Source organism: Protobothrops mucrosquamatus, unplaced genomic scaffold, assembly GCF_001527695.2.
Source record: "Protobothrops mucrosquamatus isolate PMUCROS unplaced genomic scaffold, P.Mucros_1.0 scaffold2091, whole genome shotgun sequence".
Lineage (NCBI taxonomy): Eukaryota > Metazoa > Chordata > Lepidosauria > Squamata > Viperidae > Protobothrops > Protobothrops mucrosquamatus.
In genome coordinates, this window is record NW_015388193.1 from 5,237 (window position 1) to 14,841 (window position 9,605).

Consider the following 9,605-nt stretch of genomic DNA (forward strand, 5'->3'; position numbering starts at 1 on the left):
AACAGCAATTTTAATTGGAAACACAGCCGTCAATATTTGGTTTTTAATTCGGTTTTTATTGGGGTTTATATTTTTGTGTTTTTGTATTTTTGTATTTGTGTATAGTATCTGTTTTTAAATATGCTGTGAACCGCCCTGAGTCCTATGGGAGAAGGGCGGTATATAAATTAAATTATTATTATTATTATTATTATTATTACGGCCTCCAGGCAACGGGTCATTACGTCAAGGGCATCGTTGGGGTGGCCTGGGGTGGAGATGTACAGCTGAGTATCATCAGCGTACTGATGGAAATCCACCCCAAAGCCACGGATGATCTCTCCCAGCGGCTTCACATAAATATTGAACAAAAGGGGGGAGAGGACCGACCCCTGAGGCACCCCACAAGTTAGGGGCCTAGGAGTCGACCTCTGTCCCCCTGCCAATACAGACTGCGTACGGTCGGTGAGGAAGGAGGAGAACCACCAAATAAGCTCGGGGGGTGGGCATGGCCAGCACAAGCAGGGGCAAGCGTGTGAGGGCCGATGGTGTCCAGCAGTAGCAGCAGCCGCAGCCCGCCAGCCCCTTAGCACAGAGCAGGTAAGTGGGGGGGAAATGTTTTGGGCACCTATGGGCTGCTCTTTGGGCACCAAGTGCCCCATAGGCGCCCAAACACTTGTCCCCTGAATGGAGATCTGATAGAGACTGGAAACTCCATCTGCTTGTGAATGGGGCGCTTGGAGACGGAGCTAATTGCTCCGTTTCAAAGTGTCCCATTCACAAACAGATGGAACTTCTAATCTCCATCAGATCTCCATTCGGGGGGAAAAGCGTTTGGGTGCCTATGGAGCGCTTGGGGCAGCTCCATCCCCTCCCCCACCTGCCTCGCCTTGTGGTGGTGGCACGGCACAGCAGTCCACGCGGCCTCCTGCTGCAAGCTGCCACAGAAGTGGGCCAGCAACCATGCAGCCTGCTGCTGGATGGGGCTGGTGATGCCACCACCACAAGGCAAGGAAGGTGTTGGGAAAAAAGACATGCCCCGAAAATAAGACCTACTGCCTTTTTTGGAGGCAAAAAAAATAAAAAAATAAGACCAGGTCTTATTTTTGGGGTAACACTGTAGATGGATAGATAGACAGACAGACAGACAGACAGACAGACAGACAGACAGACAGACAGACAGACAGACAGACAGACAGACAGACAGACAGACAGACAGATGATAGGGTAGGTGGATGGATAGATAATAGAAATGGATGGATAGAGAGATAATAGAAATAAATAGAAGACAGCTATAAATATAAAGATATTATTAATCATAATCATAATCATGATGTTGGAAGGGACTTTGGAGGTCATCTAGTCCAACCCCCTGATCAGGCAGGAAACCCTATATCATTTCAGACAAATAGCCTATCCCATTTCAGACAAATGATAGATAAATAGATTAGATAGATAGATAGATAGATAGATAGATAGATAGATAGATAGATAGATAGATAGATAGATAGATAGATAGATAGATAGATAGATAGATAGATAGATAGATAAACAAAATATCATTATCACCCTCATCATCTCATGTAGTTGACTGAGTCTGAGCCTACTGATGGGAGGAGGGAGACTACAATTAGTCCCTACTGGAGCTCAGCTAGNTAAGGATGAGTGGGGACATGATAGCAGTGTTCCAATATAGCAGGAGTTGCCACAAAGAAGAGGGAGTCAAGCTATTCTCCAAAGCACCTGAGGGCAGGACAAGAAGCAACGGATGGAAACTAATCAAGGAGAGAAGCAACCTAGAACTAAGGAGAAATTTCCTGACAGAACAATTAATCAGTGGAACAACCTGCCTCCAGAAGTTCTGAATGCTCCAACACTGGAGGTTTTTAAGAAGAAATTGGACAACCATTTGTCTGAAATGGTATAGGGTCTCCTGCTTAAGCATGGATTGGACTAGAAGACCTCCAAAGTCCCTTCCAACTCTATTATTCTGTTATTCCATGTAACACCCCCCCACTTCCACTTTTGACTCATCTGTTGTTAGATCTTTCCTTTGGATATTTGGAGGGTTTTGATATCGGTACTTTTTGGCCAACTAGAGCCAAGCAACAATACTCTTCTTAGTGACCAGTGGCTTCTGCCTTGCCATTCTCCCATGAAACACATCTTAATCTAGCCCCTTTCTGAAGGCATCATCATCATCATCAATAGTGAATTTAATCCAGGTGATGGAGGCCTGAGAATCTCTGGTTGTTGTGTTGGGGCTCTTAATGATTTCCTGGGCAATTTTATGCTGGGATCTTGGAGTGAGTTTTAACAGGAGAGCCCATTTTAAGAAAATGCACTACTCTCCCAAATCTCTATTTCAAGACCGTGTATCTGATTATGAATTGGTATAATCCCCAAATTTTAGAAATGGCTTTGTAACATTTTCTAGACTGGTAAGCTCCAATCATATTTGTTTTACCAGGGGTCTTCAGAAATTTCTTTGGAGGAGGATATATTGTGCCTTTACAATCAGACCTTCATGCTGATAAGGGAAACCAAAGATTGTGAGATTGTATATTAGCTCTGACTACTAAAGTACTTCACAAGTGACCCTTGTTCCTCTTCAACAGCTTAGTGTTTTCCCACAATTGCAGGATTTGCTTTTCATATCAGTTTTCAGGTGATTTTCATGTCTGTATTAATTTTGTCCTGCAATTGCTTTGGTCTTCCATATGGGCATTTGTCATTGATATTAAAATGATAGTGCAGGTGATGGTGTGGCTGATAGAATGTAGCTATGGTATAGTTCCAATCTGTGGCCAGATTGTATCAGTGCTGATATATGGCATTCTTTATGAGTTTATTTATAATTAAAAATATTTGCCCCATTACTCTGACATATAAAAAGCTGGTTTGAGGAATGAGATTGTGCTAGGTGATTAACAGCACTAATGTCAAAACAATTTTCAGGATCTATGGGACTAAAAAAAATTGTAATCCACAAACTCAGTTAAATACTGGAACCTAAAATAGCTTTACTAATGTCACTCATTAGTAATAGTTGATAGATGATGATTAGATAGATAGATAGATAGATAGATAGATAGATAGATAGATAGATAGATAGATAGATAGATAGATAGATAGATAGATAGATAGATAGATAGATGGATGGATGGATGGATAGATAGTCACATGTTGTTCATGGTCACGTTGCTCATCTTTTTAAAAAAATGATTTTATGGTAGTTTGTGTGGAATTATATGTAGTGCTAAACTGATAAGCATCACAACTTCAATAAAACGCTTAGCTTGCAGAGCAGACAAAAAGAAAAGCGATATTCATGGATCCAAAACCATTCATCAAGATTAAAGTCTTGGAGAGAAAGCAGGGGGGTTAATTTCACAACTTAAAAGCAAAGCATCCAATGTTTAGGGCAGTCACCAGATAACCACTCTGATTTCCCTCTGTATGGAATAGATTTATTGATGGAGTCCTGGGCTAGAAGCATGAAACCCACACCTGAGGTCAGTGGAACTGCTGGCTCAGAAACCAGGAGACAATGAATTCTTGGTCTTTCTTTTGACATGAAAGCCACTGGATGAATTTGAGCCAGTCACTGTCCTTCTCGCAGCCTAACCATCTCTAACCAGGGTTGTCACTGTGGGGAAATAGAGGCAGCAGAATTAGATAAGTTCTATAAATACAGAGATAGAGATATATATAGATGATAGATGACAGAAGATGATACCGTGTTTCCCTGAAAATAAGACCCACCCCAAAAATAAGCCCTAGCCTGATTTTTGGAATGGGCTTAATATAAGCCCTACCCCCAAAATAAGCCCAGGGGGTGGGCATGGCCAGCACAAGCAGGGGCAAGCGTGTGAGGGCCGATGGTGTCCAGCAGTAGCAGCAGCCGCAGCCCGCCAGCCCCTTAGCACAGAGCAGGTAAGTCGGGGGGAAAAGTTTTGGGCACCTATGGGCTGCTCTTTGGGCACCAAGTGCCCCATAGGCGCCCAAACACTTGTCCCCTGAATGGAGATCTGATAGAGACTGGAAACTCCATCTGCTTGTGAATGGGGTGCTTGGAGACGGAGCTAATTGCTCCGTTTCAAAGTGTCCCATTCACAAACAGATGGAACGTCTAATCTCCATCAGATCTCCATTCGGAGGGAAAAGCGTTTGGGTGCCTATGGAGCGCTTGGGGCAGCTCCATCCCCTCCCCCACCTGCCTCGCCTTGTGGCGGTGGCACGGCACAGCAGTCCACGCGGCCTCCTGCTGCAAGCTGCCACAGAAGTGGGCCAGCAACCACGCAGCCTGCTGCTGGATGGGGCTGGTGATGCCACCACCACAAGGCAAGGAAGGTGTTGGGAAAAAAGACATGCCCCGAAAATAAGACCTACTGCCTTTTTTGGAGGCAAAAAAAATAAAAAAATAAGACCAGGTCTTATTTTTGGGGTAACACTGTAGATAGATAGATAGATAGATAGATAGATAGATAGATAGACAGACAGACAGACAGACAGACAGACAGACAGACAGACAGACAGACAGACAGACAGACAGACAGACAGACAGACAGACAGACAGACAGATGATAGGGTAGGTGGATGGATAGATAATAGAAATGGATGGATAGAGAGATAATAGAAATAAATAGAAGACAGCTATAAATATAAAGATATTATTAATCATAATCATAATCATGATGTTGGAAGGGACCTTGGAGGTCATCTAGTCCAACCCCCTGATCAGGCAGGAAACCCTATATCATTTCAAACAAATAGCCTATCCCATTTCAGACAAATGACAGATAAATAGATTAGATAGATAGATAGATAGATAGATAGATAGATAGATAGATAGATAGATAGATAGATAGATAGATAGATAGATAGATAGATAGATAGATAGATAAACAAAATATCATTATCACCCTCATCATCTCATGTAGTTGACTGAGTCTGAGCCTACTGATGGGAGGAGGGAGACTACAATTAGTCCCTACTGGAGCTCAGCTAGGAGAATGTGTGTCAAGGCTATCTGTTTCCAAGCTGCATACACTAGACATAGCAGGACTGTTGACACAGGGCAACCAGATCTTGAGTTATGCTTCATTGTGCAGCAGCAAAATATTAGGCACAGGAGCTTGAAAAGTCTTTCCTCTGCTCAGGGGTCCAATTGGCTAAAAATGCAGCTATGAAGTTGCTTTCTTTTAGTAAGGTTGCAGTTACCTGTATCTGAAGCCACTATTGTAGGAGTGTTGGGCAACTCCTGTTTTTGCAAGTCACTGACAGCATTCACATACATATTTGACACTGGTGCCCAGAGAATCCATCTTAAATTAGTACTACAAAGGGGCCAAAGCTATAGGATAGGTGTTTGGTGGTGCATCAAGTTGTATTTTTAAAGAAGAAAAACTTCCTTCTGCATATGTTTACATGGCAATATTATAAGAGGTAGTAACTCCAATCTCATTTGTTGTCTCAAACTGAGTAATTAAAAATGCCTCTAGCCATAGAAAATAGAAGAAACAATATGGACTTTTATAAGCATCAGAAAAGAATGGGCCGAGTCCACAGTTAAAAACACGTTATGATCCGAGGAAGCAGTGTCACATTTCTCCCTATCTTTTGGATGTGATCAGGATCAAACTCAATTCCTCTCTTTGCCTAATCCCCATCAGATCTTGATTAACTCTCCCTGCCCCCAGACAAAGCTCCTGCAATCCCTTCTACGACTCAAAGGCGGCCCTAATAAGGAAGTTGTAACACAGAAACAAGGTTAGACACCCCAAAGGTGCAACTTCAATCAGTTTCATTATTTCAACTTTCCCTCTTCAGATCTTCTCCAGCTCTGCTGCTGCTTCTGAAATGGTCAGGTTGAGAAAAACCATCCTTCAAAGAATCATATATAACCATGTTATCAGTCAGTGAGTTCATTTTTCCCCCTCCCTCTGCCATGCCTCTTACTTATCCAGGTAATCCTTCCATGATTTCTTCCTTGGTAAGCTTTGCCTCCAAGACAGCTAACAGCTGATTGGTAGAATGTTTTGGAATTGTCTGTGCTCATAGCAGAATAATCTCACCTACCGAAGTTGGAGCCAGTGCCCACTAAGACTATTTGAGAAGTCTCTTTCCATTTGATTTAGTATTGTCTGATTGGGCATTTTGCTCCTAGAAGTAGAATCCTCATATTCATTCATTCATTCATTCATTCTTTGATGCCTTCGAGTCACTCTTGATTCCTGGCAATTGCCTGGACAAGTTATTCCAGTTTTTCTTGGTGACATTTTTCAGAAATGGTTTGCCATTGTCTCTAGGGCTGAGGGAAGGTGACTGGCCCAAAGTCATCCAGCAGGCTTTGTACCTCAGGCTAGAACCTGCAGCCTCCTGGCTTCTAGCCCAGTACATTAACCACTACACTGAACTGCCTCTTTGTACCATTCATACCAAGGAGCAAAACTAAATGCAACAGTGGGGCTTCTTGAAGTTTTGCACCATTCATAGCAAAGGACCAAAACTTTAAAAATGCCCCACTGTTGCATTTAGGCGTCACTACCCCCAGAGATCAGGGTGATCCCTGATCTCCCTTCCTTCCGCCGCGCCCTTAAGACATGGCTATTTCAGCTTGCAGGACTGGCCTAGGGGAAATTTTTAGCGGGGTTTTAAAATAATTTTAAATTAACTTGGCCAAATGTTAATATTGTCTTTTAATTATGTTTTTAACTGTAGCATTTTGTATTTTTGTAGTTGTTTTATCTGGCTGTTAGCCGCCCTGAGTCCGCAAGGAGAAGGGCGGGATATAAATATAATAAACATAACATAACATAACATAACTTCCTGTCTTTTTCTAACTCCAACCCCCAAGCTATCGCTGCATGACAGAACTAGCCCAGAGACTCAAGATCTTATCCTAAGTCCAAAACAAGTGGATTAACACCCATAGATAGGGAAAAACAACAACATAGGCAAACGCCTCCGCCTCAAAGCAGCTTTTCCTGAAATTCACTTTAATTTCACTGAACTCATTTAACAGTGTCAGGGGGGATGGTTGTCAGTTCTGAAGTGACAGGTTTGCATGACGTAGTTTTTAGTCCACCATCTATTTGGACGGGGGGGGGGAGGTAAGGAGGAGCATTTAGATCTAAATATGTGCAATAAATACAATAAATAATCCTCCTAAGTGAGTTGCTAGAACTCTACAGTTGAACTGAAATGCCCAAGGAGCTCGTCCACAAGGGCCTCCAAAACTGAAGAGAGAATTCTTCATTTTGATCAACTCTTCATTTTTAATAAAGTTGTCGTAGGCCTCTCCTGGGTTGGGTAGGGAAATGATTTAACATCCTTGACTACTCTGGAAAGCGCATATTTAACTATGTGATTTGCATTAAATCTTCGGCAGTATCAACAGGGAGATAGGAGGCCCTTTAATAGTTGTCTGCTCTGGCAGTTGTTTTTATTTCTGCTGGGGGTTTTTGCCTCCCTCCCTTTAATTTTTGATATGGTTTCACTGAAACCCTACCGGTGGTTTAAAGTGCAAAGCTGTTTTGGAAAAACTTTGGCTTAATAAAAGAGGCCATCCCCTATCTCAGGGGTAGGCAACCTTGGCTCTTTTATGATTCGTGGACTTCAACTCCCAGAATTCCTGAGCCAGCATGGCTCAGCTTGGAAACCTCTCCCTTTCCCATCAGCATGGCTGGCTCAGGAATTCTGGGAGTTGAAGTCCATGAGTCATAAAAGAGCCAAGGTTGCCTATCCCTGCCCTATCCATTAGCTTTACGAGCCAAGTAAATCATTCTCTGGATGAAGAAATGGAGATCTGCACTGGTTGAGAATCAGATACGTCAATGGTCCCCAACCTTTCTGGCTCCAGGGACCAGTTTTGGAAGAAAATTTCTCTCCCATGGACTGGGAAGGGGGGGTGCAGGGAAATGGTTTCGCGCGCACCAATCTAGATCCCGCTCTTGCTCTAATGAGGATAGAATTAAGGCAAGCAAGGAACCAAATAACACTTAATACATAGAAAGAAGTGGATCAGTGATTCAGAATCCTGTTAGTAAATCAAATATAAAATCAAGGAATAGACATGCCCACAACAACCATGGGACTGGCTGGCACCATGAGAACCCCTGCCCTGCTTCTATTAACAACTGCTAATCCACCATCTTGGAATTCTCCACCTTTTGAAATTTGTATAATACTGTTTTATAATTTTAAAACTGTTAATCCTAAATTATTTTGATTTTAGTGGTTGATTTTATTATTATATAATTTATAATTGTACACCACCTAGAGTCCCTCTCTGAGGGAGAGGCTGGTTAAAAAATACGAAGCATAAAGTATATAAAGAAATAAATACTTTATCCCTCATTAACACAGCATAGACACTATTCAAGCAATGGGCAAAACATTATTCTTGACTCCTTAATGGAATATTGAAAAGAAATTCTGTAAAGGAAATGATATAAAAGGAATGAGGTCTCTCTCAGCACAATTCATTCTCTAAAAACTGAGCAGTGAAATTGGGTGTGGTTAAAAACAGAAAGAGCTCAAAAATGGAACTGTAGAGGACCATCCACCCCAATGCTTCCCTACAAGAAAGGAGAGTGGTCCGGAGATGCAAAATGAGGGTAGAACATTTATTTTATTTATTTAGCATATGGCATTCTCGAGATCTTCTCATAGTGATGTGTTTTAAGCCAGATCACGAGGACTGTCTGGCTGCCATTGTGGAAGAATTAGCCGACTCTGTGTCGTTGCCCAGGAGACGCCCCAGTTTAGGATTCCTACACCCTTCGGGGAGGCATCTTCCTTGTCCCCCTGAGGGTAGAGCAGAACTCACAAAGACACAACCTTCTATTCCAATCATCCTGAATTCAGTACAGATGCCTTCTATGGCCACTGCTGGTAAAGGTGGAAAAAAATCTAGAAGCCATTGCCATTCACTTTTCCTATCTTTGTGATAAGGCAAAAATAATCAGGCTAGAATGGCGTTTCCACTGGTGTCTGCCCTTGAAGAAAGGAGAATGAAATGAGACACCAGCATTGCATGTGGTTATTCACTAAACATTACCAGAGAAGAATATACAGTAGGTGGGTTTCAGGAAATCCTACTTTTATGGAAAGGTGCTGTCTCTAATAAGCCATTAATGGGAGTCACTGTAGGTTATTTAAGAAATTGTATGTTAGAGTGTTGCATGAGTGTGCCTATGTATCAACTAACAAGTAGAAAATAAATCGGATTAGTCCTTTGCAGGCTTCATCGACATTTGACTAACTGTGACTCATGGCAATGGAAGTATTGTGGTTTTTTGAGGTTGCCAAGATCTGGTGGCTCACAATCATTAAGGGAACAATGGATTCTGGACTGCATCAGTACATTCTACAGGAGAATATAAGAATGTGCATGATTAAAGCTTAAACCAATGTGAGACATACAGCATCCTAAACACATAAATGATTTTACAACAAAATGGCTGAAGTAGAAGAAACATTGCATTATGGAATAGACAAATAAAAGCCTCATCTGAACTCAAAAAAATTAAAATAAAATAAAATAGTGGCATCACCCAGAGCTCATGCGAAGTAGCTAATGTGGATGATTATTGTATTATTGACAGGAAATAGGTTGAAAT